Genomic DNA, 10,220 nt, shown 5'->3' on the forward strand with positions numbered 1-10,220 from the left:
CCCTCAACCTGCTTATTTTGATCTTCTAGTAGATTTTCTTCTCTCCCCTCTCTCTCTTTAGCATCATATATTTACTAACCTTGCCTATTTCTTTCAGTGTCACTTCTCACAATTATCAGACTCCCAGTTTCCCTGACTTTCTTGCTTTCTTCACGCCAACCTTAGCTTTTAGTCATGGCTTAGTACACCTCTAAGTCTCCCATCTCTCTGAGAATCTGCCTGTTCATCCAATCTTTGCCACCTTATTCATGCATGGTTTCAGTGAACACTTATATACTCAGGCCTCACCTTTATGTCTGTATACTTTCCAACTCTGTGTTTCACTGCTGTTACTCCTTTTCCACAATCTTCCTCCAGCAGGTCACCTTCTCCTGTCTTCTTTCAGGTTTTTCTATGAACTTGTCTGCTGAAGTGCTTTGAAAACATCACTGAGAAAATAAGTAATAGGAAGGTCACACGTCCGTTTATCACCTAACACAATATTACTTCAGTTTATTTTTATAATCTAGATTGCAAAGTGGAGAAATAAAAGTGTTTCTTAAGTAGCATCAGTTAGACTTACATCTACCTCAGACCCCTCCAGCTTGGCACCAGACTATAGTCTCACAAGTATTTAGGAATCCATTTAAAATTTCGATTCTACAATCTTTAGAACAACATCATTGTTTGATTCCTAGGTGAAGCCTGGGAGTGGGGACTGGAGCAGCTTGTAGCCAGTGCTTCTGGCTTCACCTACAAGCTCCCTAGCAGATACCGTAGATTATGTCCACACAATTAGGCAAAGCATGTGCTTCAGGTTCTTGAGTTACACACTCCGTGTATTTTTGTATCTTTATTGCAGCAATTAACTCAGTCGTGATTTTGCATAGAGCTCAGGTGGATACCACCACTTAATTCAGGTGGTAGAGATATCGCATACAAAAGTTATAGTCTGCAGGGTTGTAGCTCTTCTAGAAATGCCCACTGGACTCCTGAGTGCTTAGTTCCTTTCATCTTTGCTTAGGTTTTAGTGTTGGGTTAAACCACTTCTTAGCATCTTGTTCCTGAAGAGTACACTCTTTGAACAGAACTGATTTGAACTCTTAGTTTTCTGTCTCCCAGCGGTGTCATTAAGTGTATCACTAGATGCTTCGTTCACAGGACTGAAACAAATTCAGGTACTCTGTTGATCGAATCAAGGTTCAAAGATGTCTATCCTTAACAGTCATGACTCGCCTTCAGTGTACACATGGGCTGAGGCAATGGCGCATAGGAGTGCTGCAATGTCACTGTTCCCTGGTTGAAATTTTAGCCATTGTATTGACTTGTGGTTCAGCTGTGAAGCTCTAGACAGCCTCTTTTTTCTCTCACTATATGCATGATTCCTGAAGGTATGTGCCCAATACACGTTCTGTACCTTTCGTCTTTGCACAGCTGTCATTATAGTTAATTGAGCAGTCCTACTCTATCCACGTAAGAGTCTGTTCTGGGTCTGAAAGTTGTGGGCCTACTTCAGCCAACTTCTCAGGTTTTTCTTCTGAAAAAATCCAGTCATTAATAATAACTGCTATCTGGTTTCAAGCTTATTCTCAACAATTGTTGACAATACGTCCTTTATAGATTACTGTTAGTGTAACTGTTACTGTATTAATATTATATCTAAAAACATTACTTAGGAGTTTCAAATGAGACCAAAACCCGTTGCATGAAACTCCCTATCTATACACAGCAAGAGGAACATCCTTGCTTGGTATAACTCACTATGGACATAAACAAAACGCTAGGAAAAGCAGTGGCCTAAGCAAGGTCCGTCAGGTTTCTCAGGTCAGAAGAAAGATAAGGTGACAGAGCATGGCCTTCTTCTCTAGATTATGCTGCTTACTCTGTTTATCTCCTTTGTCAAATCCTCACCAGTCTGATCTCATCCAAGACCTGCTGTAGAAGGGAAGAAAGCTTACAGTAAGACCTCATACAATACAAATCAGCATGCCTCAGACTACTGTGCATTAAGTCCTGCTGCATGTACTGACTTTTCACTGTTAGATGCATCAGTAGGGCAAAAGCCCAGGTCCTTGAAGTTCATTAAATATCTATTGACTTTAGGTGTTCCAATACCTTCAAAAAACTGGCCTTTAGGGAAGTTAGAGTGTGAGAATACGAACTGTCTCAGATTTCAAACTATTTGTTTAATCAGATGTATTTATGTATAACATAACACAACACAGTTCATAAAAATAGTTTGGTTTGGCTCACATCTGATAAGCTTCACTGCTTTGCAGAGGAGAAAAGAAAAGCAAGCGACATTTCCATGCATATTATGAACATAGAGACTCCAATCAGCGTGTGGTAATTTCAAAAAGCATAGTCTTTTTATTTGGATTTAAGATATTAATCTTATGTTTCTGATACTGTTTTCTGCTCTTTTGCTTAGTTGCTCCACTCAACGTTATTTTGAGCTAGTTTTGTTAAATACTGATATATGCATTGTAATGCACTCCACATTCAGCAGCTGAGATCTCTGATATGAAAGAGCAATGCTGGAAAGATACTGCATAATTTCCACCCTATCAAATACAATACATGCAATCCCCTCTCTGAAACATAATGCAAATGCAGCTGAACTCAAGCCTGGTCCTGAGACAACAGCTTTAAGACAGTAATTTTTCCTCCACCATTTGCTTTCATAAAATGGTGTCCTGAAATACTCTGCTTAGGGCTGCAGGACTGAACAGATAGTCGGCTCTGGATAAGAAAGGGTACTTTTTAAGGTGGAGTGCAAAGCAAATGTCTTCCTTCCATTTTCCCTTTTTCCTCTCAATCGCAAATTGAGAGGAATATAGCAAATTGAGAGGAAAACAGCAAAAAAAAATTCCAGAGGCAGGAGTTGTCTTTCAGAAACTAACCTTATGAATTTCTGCCTGAAAGGAGCACAAAACAAAAAATGATCATTAAGAAAACAGTTAATATTCCCTGTATGTGTTTGGCTAGTAAACAATGTACACTGTTGTTTTATGGACAACAAGGTCAAGCCCATCTCTGAAAGTGTTGTAATGCCCCCTTCTCTGCCTTATCATATCTACAGGCACGTACGTATGGACAGTGCTTTTATTATGTGTGGAAACAAGGTACCTCTCTCCAAAACTTTCCAGTTTGAAAGACAAAATATGCTTCTGGTTTGTGACAAACATACACAGCAGAGGCAGTGGTAGAGTTGTTCTTGCTCACACCATCCTTGGAACTAGCTCAAACTAACATATAGTCTTGATCCTGCACCCATACCAGTATTCTGAGGAGCAATCAGGGTCCTGCAAGCAAGGGAGTTGATCCATCCCTTCTCTTCAGCAGTGGTGAGGCCACATCTGGAGTTCTGTGCCCATTTCTGGGCTTCCCAGTCCAAGAGAGACATGGACTAACTGAAGCAAGTGCAGTAGAGGGCCACAGGGATGATTAAGGGACTGGAACATCTTGCATAGAAAGAGAGGCTGATCCTGGGTAGGCAGCTCTAGATCAGTTTGAGCAAGGGGTTGGACCAGGTGATCCATGGGTGCCCCTGGCAATGCAGACAGTTCTGTGATTGCCAAATTCTATCATAGGGTTATTTTAATCCTGAAAACAAATTTTCCATGTTTCCTTCTTCTGTTTCCTCTCAAGACTATCTCCTTATGAATTCTAGCAAAGGTAATGTTGATAAAATCAGGCTGGGGACACTGTCAGCTCCTGCAGAGAGAGGATGCGTATTTAGAGTTGTGAGTCTGTCTCTTCAAAGTCACTGCCCCATTATTCAATAAATTTCAAGTGCACCATCAGTCTAGTTGGATAGAGGAGGTTGTATGTGATCAGAAGCTGTCTAGTGCCATAGCTACCATTTGACTAAATTCGTGGGCCATACTTCAACTACTAGATTCTGGGAAGGATTAGTTAAGGAGAAAGAAAAGCAACATTCAGCAGGAAACAGACTTCTCATTGTGCCCCTTCATTGTATATTCTCCCTGCTCCCTTTTCTGGTCAGTAGCACAGGCCAGTTTGGGACACTCTAAACTGTCAAGAGCAGCAAGGGGTTACCCAAAGTGTGCTTTGTTTGGCAATACAGACAGCTTTTTTTGTTAACTGACTTGAACCTATTGTCTGTGTTTCCCCCCCCCCCCCCCCTTCTCCTGTCCTCACCACCCTCATCCCTAGCCCAGCTCACCCTCCGCAGATCCCCTTACAGTCTTTGGGTTCATGAAGTACAAATTAGCATAATCAGATTAGCTGCTTGGGGTTGTTCAGCATGGAGCTGAAAAGGAAGAAAAAGTGATTCACAAAGAGAAGCCCTGAGGAGGGCAGAAGGGGGTGGTATTGCTGTTGTGTTGTGGTGCTGAAAACTTGCACCTGCATAGCAAGCAGATCCTCTTCTCACTAAGGACTCTTAGATGGTATTAAAGCATAGGAATTAATTGGGGAGAGAGTAAGGAGGCAGGGAGAGACTGACAGGAGAGCTGGGATAGAAATGAGGGGAGAGGAGAGAAGGAGAAAAAAAAAAAAGGAGAGGCTAGGAGAGGAGAATTTCTATTAATTAACTGGACTAGGAATGTATAGTTGCTGACAATGGAAAACACCGATTCCTATTCATCATGGAGGGTAGATCATCTTGATAATCTGGCCTATCATGAGTTTGGTAATCTGGCCTATCAAGATAAGAGTTTTAGAGTCTCTGCAGGAGACTGATAAGACACATGGTACAAAAAAAGCAAACTGGCTAGAGGAAGCGGGGGGGTGAGTTGTGGGTTTTGGGGGTGTTTTTCCTGGTCATTTTCTGTGGTGGGCTTGCATTGCTAAGAGTAGTAAAAAGTCTGCTTGATTGCCTTAGTGACTCCGCTAATTTTCTGCTTTTTGCCCTCACCGGGAGAGAAACCCTCCCGGAGGACTCGGGTTTCAAATCCATAGTCACAGGTTTTAAAGGCACCTAGGGGCTTTATATGCTCATTTTTCAGGAGCATGAAGTGAAATGACTTGAATGTGCCTGTTTTTTAAAAAAAGCCCTTTCAGATACCTTACAAGGCTGCTTTCGCACCACTAGCTCATCCAGCTGCATCCCGTGACCAGTCACCGTCAGTTCTGAGGTACCTTAAAAGTATACAAAAACAAAGATGACAAGAAAAGCACCCCACAAAGCAGTCGTGACAACCCAAAAATGTTTTAAATTGAGCCTGCAAGATCAAGAGTCTTACTGACTAGCCTTAGCCTTAGACTTTTTCAGTACTTCACAGGGTCAGGATTAAAGCAAACAGAAATGTCAGGATAAGTCAAGCTTTGAGGCAGTATTTATGACAAGACCCTGGCTAACTTGAACCGGCAGTTTTCAAGAAGAAATACTGTCTTTGTGATTTATCTTAACTGCACATGGCAGAGAAATGCTATAAGTACTTAACTGATGAAGATGTGATAAAAAGCAAAGAAACTTCTTTTACTATTATTTTAACAGTCTTTTCATTTCTTTAACTCTATAAATAAGCAATTAATTTACAACTATATCATGAAGGAAAATACAAACCATGCTTAGATAATGAAAAACATATGATCAATTCATGATTATCTGTATTGGTTCAGCAGCCTCTAGTCTTTGGAAATGTTCAAAATTAATAGGAGCCAGTATATCAGGGCTTTCAGAATAACCTATCTGACAGTTTGACTTATTTGTTAGACATAACAGAAACAAGGTATTGGTGCTCTGTAGATGATATATGTAAAAGTAATATAGAATTCCTCCCTCTACAGCAACAGTAATGACCATTCAGGCATTAGTCAGACACGGAAGAGCCATCCTACATGCTTTCTCCCACTTTCACTGTCAACTTGTCTTGTTTTCGTTGTTGTCATTTTTATTCTTTCTTAGTCAGAAAGAAAAATAATTTCAGTTTTAAAGGCAAACTTGGTGGTTTTCTCTTTGCATGTGACCTTATTTGAACTTCAACAGGGGCTACAAATTTATGATAAGGGTAGGACAGATAGCTAGATAGATAGACAGACAGACATATATGTATGTATATATATATATATATATATATGTTTTCTAAACTGGTCAGCTCTTCAATTCAAAATTGACAGGTAAAATTATGCTGCTGAAGTTACCTGGCATGAATTTCTCCCCTCGTTTCCAAATGCGAGATCTGGGGAATACCCATTCTCATTCCACATGTCTATGCAGAAATGTCAGCTTTGAGACCGTGCCAAACACAGTGGCTGGGCATATTCAGCAGACAGCAGCTGTCTGCTCTTCTGTGCCTGAAAATGTAGGGAAAACACTTGCAGCATAGTTCAGGAGGAAGAGCCAGAATGGGCAGCTCAATCCGTTCAGCACTGAGTTATTTTCAGTTCCTCTTCAAGTGGTGGGATCATTTCCCACCCAAGCAGGCTATGCCAGCACCAAGAGCTTTTGGCAAGTCCACCTGCCAGGCTCTCTCGCTCTGCTGGGAACTCTCAACTAGAAACAGACTTTTTGCCATTCAGTCTGATAGAGATCACTGTAGAGCCTCTTAGCAGGGCTAGATACTTCCTTCTGAAACTCCTTTTAACCTTCAGACAGCAGAACACTTCAGGTCACATTCAGTTGGCCTGAGCTTCTGCGGTTAACTATATCTAATAGCCTCCACTCAAGGTGCTTTTATGCACTGTAGTTTCCTCTTGAGAGTCTTCAGGTCTTTCCAGTAAGCATAAAGCTTTTTAAAGCTGTATAGTCTTGAGCTGGGGGAATCTACAGGTTATGTTTTGGTTGGTTGTACGTCTATATATCTGAGCACAGTAATTCTCCTGTGATTTGAAGGGAGATTTAATATTGGCTGCTCTTAGCTTTTCTCAGCTCCAGGACTGACTACTGCTGTCTACCAGGTTTTGCCAAATAGAGTCACCAGGAGAAAATCAATGCTAAACGTTGTCTACACCTACAGTTGGAAGTGGAACACACCCCATGAGACTTGCTGACTGTGGACCTTCATCCTTTAGCTTTCCATTAAGGTTTTATGCTACCTAAAAAAGAATGTCTTTGAAGATGCAGAGTAGGGAATTTCAAAGAAAGTGAGGGATCTTCTCCAGGTCTGAGATATTCAGTGTTATTCACTGTGCCCCCCTTGTGTAATAGGACAGAACAGTGGGTGTATGGGAGATCTCTCCTGCCCTGTGCTTGTGAATACCCCTTTGCATCACTTGCCAGCTTAAAAGTTGGAGACTTTATGTGAGGCCCAATGCAGTCCATGCTGAGATCCACAGGAGTCTCCCTGACTTCTTTTTGCCCTTCATCCTGAGCCACTTTTGTGCTGTTTTATGGCATTGATGCTCAGCAGGGGATATGTAGCCACAGAAAAAGTTGGTTGTTCTTTGCCTCTCTTTTTGTCTTTCAGTGCCTTGGAGGAGGGCAGCCCTTTTCCAGAAGAAGTTCCCAAAAGAGGCTTATCTGAGGATCCTTATTTGTGCACTGTTGGGTTTGCAGTCCATGGCAGTGAAACAAACCATGGAGGGATGGGATGTGCATTTGTTTTCACACATGGGAAAGGGCTGGGGGGAGAATACAATGGGATGAGACTAAGTCTTTTTCTTCTAGAGAGAGCTGGACCAACTCAGAGTGCAATGAAAATGCTACCCATGGCTTATGAACAGAACAATAAGGAACATATTCATCCAGATACATGGATTAAACAGACGCAGGGCAATCTCTACCTCTGTAACCCAAATACTTGTTTGAGCTGATTCCTCCACCCACCTTCTCCCCTCTGATTCTCTCAGCACCTGCTGTATTAAAAATAGAGTTATACCCCTGAAAAGTGATGGATTTAGACTCTGTCACTTTGTTGATGACCTTCAGATTTAAGACTGCCTCCCAGATGACCCTTGCCCCACAGGTCAGTAGTTAAGTCCCCCATTCTCTCCAACTCCTTTCATCACCCAGCCTTCAAAGAACAAAAGTCAGATCTGCCTTGCTCATTCTAGCCATGGTCACTGCATATCATTCACTAGCAGCTAAAAAATTTGTGGGACCCAGTTAGATACTGGAAGATAAATTACTAAATGGTTCATGAATCGTATGCCTCTGAAACACAACAGTCCCACAGCTTAAACTTCTTGCGCAGAGTCTTAGTGTGCTAAAACAACTCTGTTTTGCCATTTAATTTGGCTGGCTCAGGAACCCTGTGAGTCACCCTCTGCTATGCTCCTTGCATTCTCCTCCTCCCTGATTCAGACTCAGTACAAGCGGCAAGGCTGCTGAGTACATGCCTTACCACAAAGCCTTCCTCAGCCACACTCCAGAAAAAAAGAAAGGCACCATGCAAAAAAAGAAAGGCACTGCAAGTTCCAGTGCTAGGCACAGTGTGTTCAGGTCAGCCAAGATCAAAATCCACTGAATCTCATGCCAAAACCCTGATTGCAGACCTGCCCTTCCTTTAACCACAAGCTGGCCAGCACTAGGATTCATGCCCAAGGCTACAGTGCCCTTGCAAGACACAGCTGCAACATATTTCTTTCCTTACCCAACACAAATATCCAACTTCAGTTACACTCTGTGACCACAAAGGAGACGATACTGAGAAAGAGGACATGATGAACAGCAGTCTGCACGGCAGGCTTTTTTCTGGTGATGCATGGGTTACTTTTAAGGACAGTATACATTGCACATCTCCTGGGATCTGTTTTGTTAGGCTGCGATAGCTGAAGAGTGGTGCTTGACTCCTAGCACCCAGTCTCTGATGAACGTAATCCTCATCTGACCTGGAATGTGGGTGTATATTCTTCTATTGATCCTGTTGGAAATTCCAAGTAAACAGAGTATCTCACTTGGATTTCTGCATCACAAAGATACCTCACATGCGCTGTGCTGGTTAGGAGCACTATGGGTTGGAGGGAGCCATGACTCTTTTAACTTCACATCAGGAGATGCCAAAGATGCTTCTAGAAGATACCACCTTAGTTCATCTTCCTTGTGATACTAACATCCATATCATCCCAAAAAAAAAAAAAAAGGAGATAAAGTGCTATCAACACAACTCTATTTAACACTGCTAGTTCCAATTAGTTACTCAGTAGGGGCCTTAAGACTATGGATATTTTTTGTGATTTATACTAAGATTTTGGCACTGCTGCAATACCTGTTAGTATTTTTTAAGCCAAATGACTTGGTACATCTCCATGCCACAGACCCTATTATCTCACAGCACAACACCATGTTAACATGGCTCTACCATGCCCACTTCCAGAGGAGGCATTCACACAAAATCCTGAGCATACAAACTAATTCAGCATTGCCTGCTGTAAGCAGAGGGTCCTTTATAAGCTGGCATTATCTTACTTAGTATAAATACATATTTTGAACTTCACATCTGATTCCATTACATTTATATATAATCTCTTGAGATGATACCTTTCTCAGGCACATATTGTTCAGATATCCCTCTCTTGGTGTCTCATAGAGCAGTCAGGGCTATGAGACAACCAATTAAGCATGAAACTGAAATTGGCCCTGTGTCCCAGAGATTATCCCATCTTTTCCTCACAACTTTTGCATCTGTTATCCTAGTGCTTCGTCTCCCAGCCTCGTATTCAATTGGGGATTAGGTTTTTCCCATCAGATGTTAGCCAGAAAATGCAGCTTTACGTCCTGAACTCCCCTCAACTTTGGACAAGTTTTTGTATCTGAACCTGCACTCCAGTCTGAATCTGTAGGTTTTGTGCCTATCTGAACATCTTCAGACAATGACAGGCTCAGATCAGAGCCCAAATTAAATTTTCAGGGTTACTTCTGCTTTTTAAAATGGAGTTGGTTTAAATCTTTTGAATGGTGAATATTTGAAAGACAAACCCAACAGTATTGCACAATGAAATTGTATTTATCTGTCTTTTTCAATAGCTGGTCAAAATCTCCTAAGACTGTAGATTAAAATACAATATAACTAAAAAGTTTAAGAAATAGTAGTAAACAAAGAATTCCCGTTATTCTTCATCATCTGATAATACTGCTTCTAACATTAAGACTACTGGACAGTAGAATGATCCTCTACTGGAAATTACACTGTAATGTTTTTGGTATCCTTTACCAAGTGGTATGCAAACATAAAATCAAATTTTAGAGAGGTTTAAAAAGACAAGTATCAGTTGCTTAAATAATTTATTTGGAATAATATATTAAATGTTAAATAACAACATATAACACAAAATATGATCAGTTACACAGTTGTAAGAAATCCACAAAATCCACGAAATATGAATAAGGAACT

The sequence above is a fragment of the Neopsephotus bourkii genome, unplaced genomic scaffold, assembly GCF_033783945.1.
Source record: "Neopsephotus bourkii isolate Nb327-2 ecotype Australia unplaced genomic scaffold, CSIRO-AGI_Nbou_v1 NB_1258, whole genome shotgun sequence".
Taxonomy (NCBI): Eukaryota; Metazoa; Chordata; class Aves; order Psittaciformes; family Psittacidae; genus Neopsephotus; species Neopsephotus bourkii.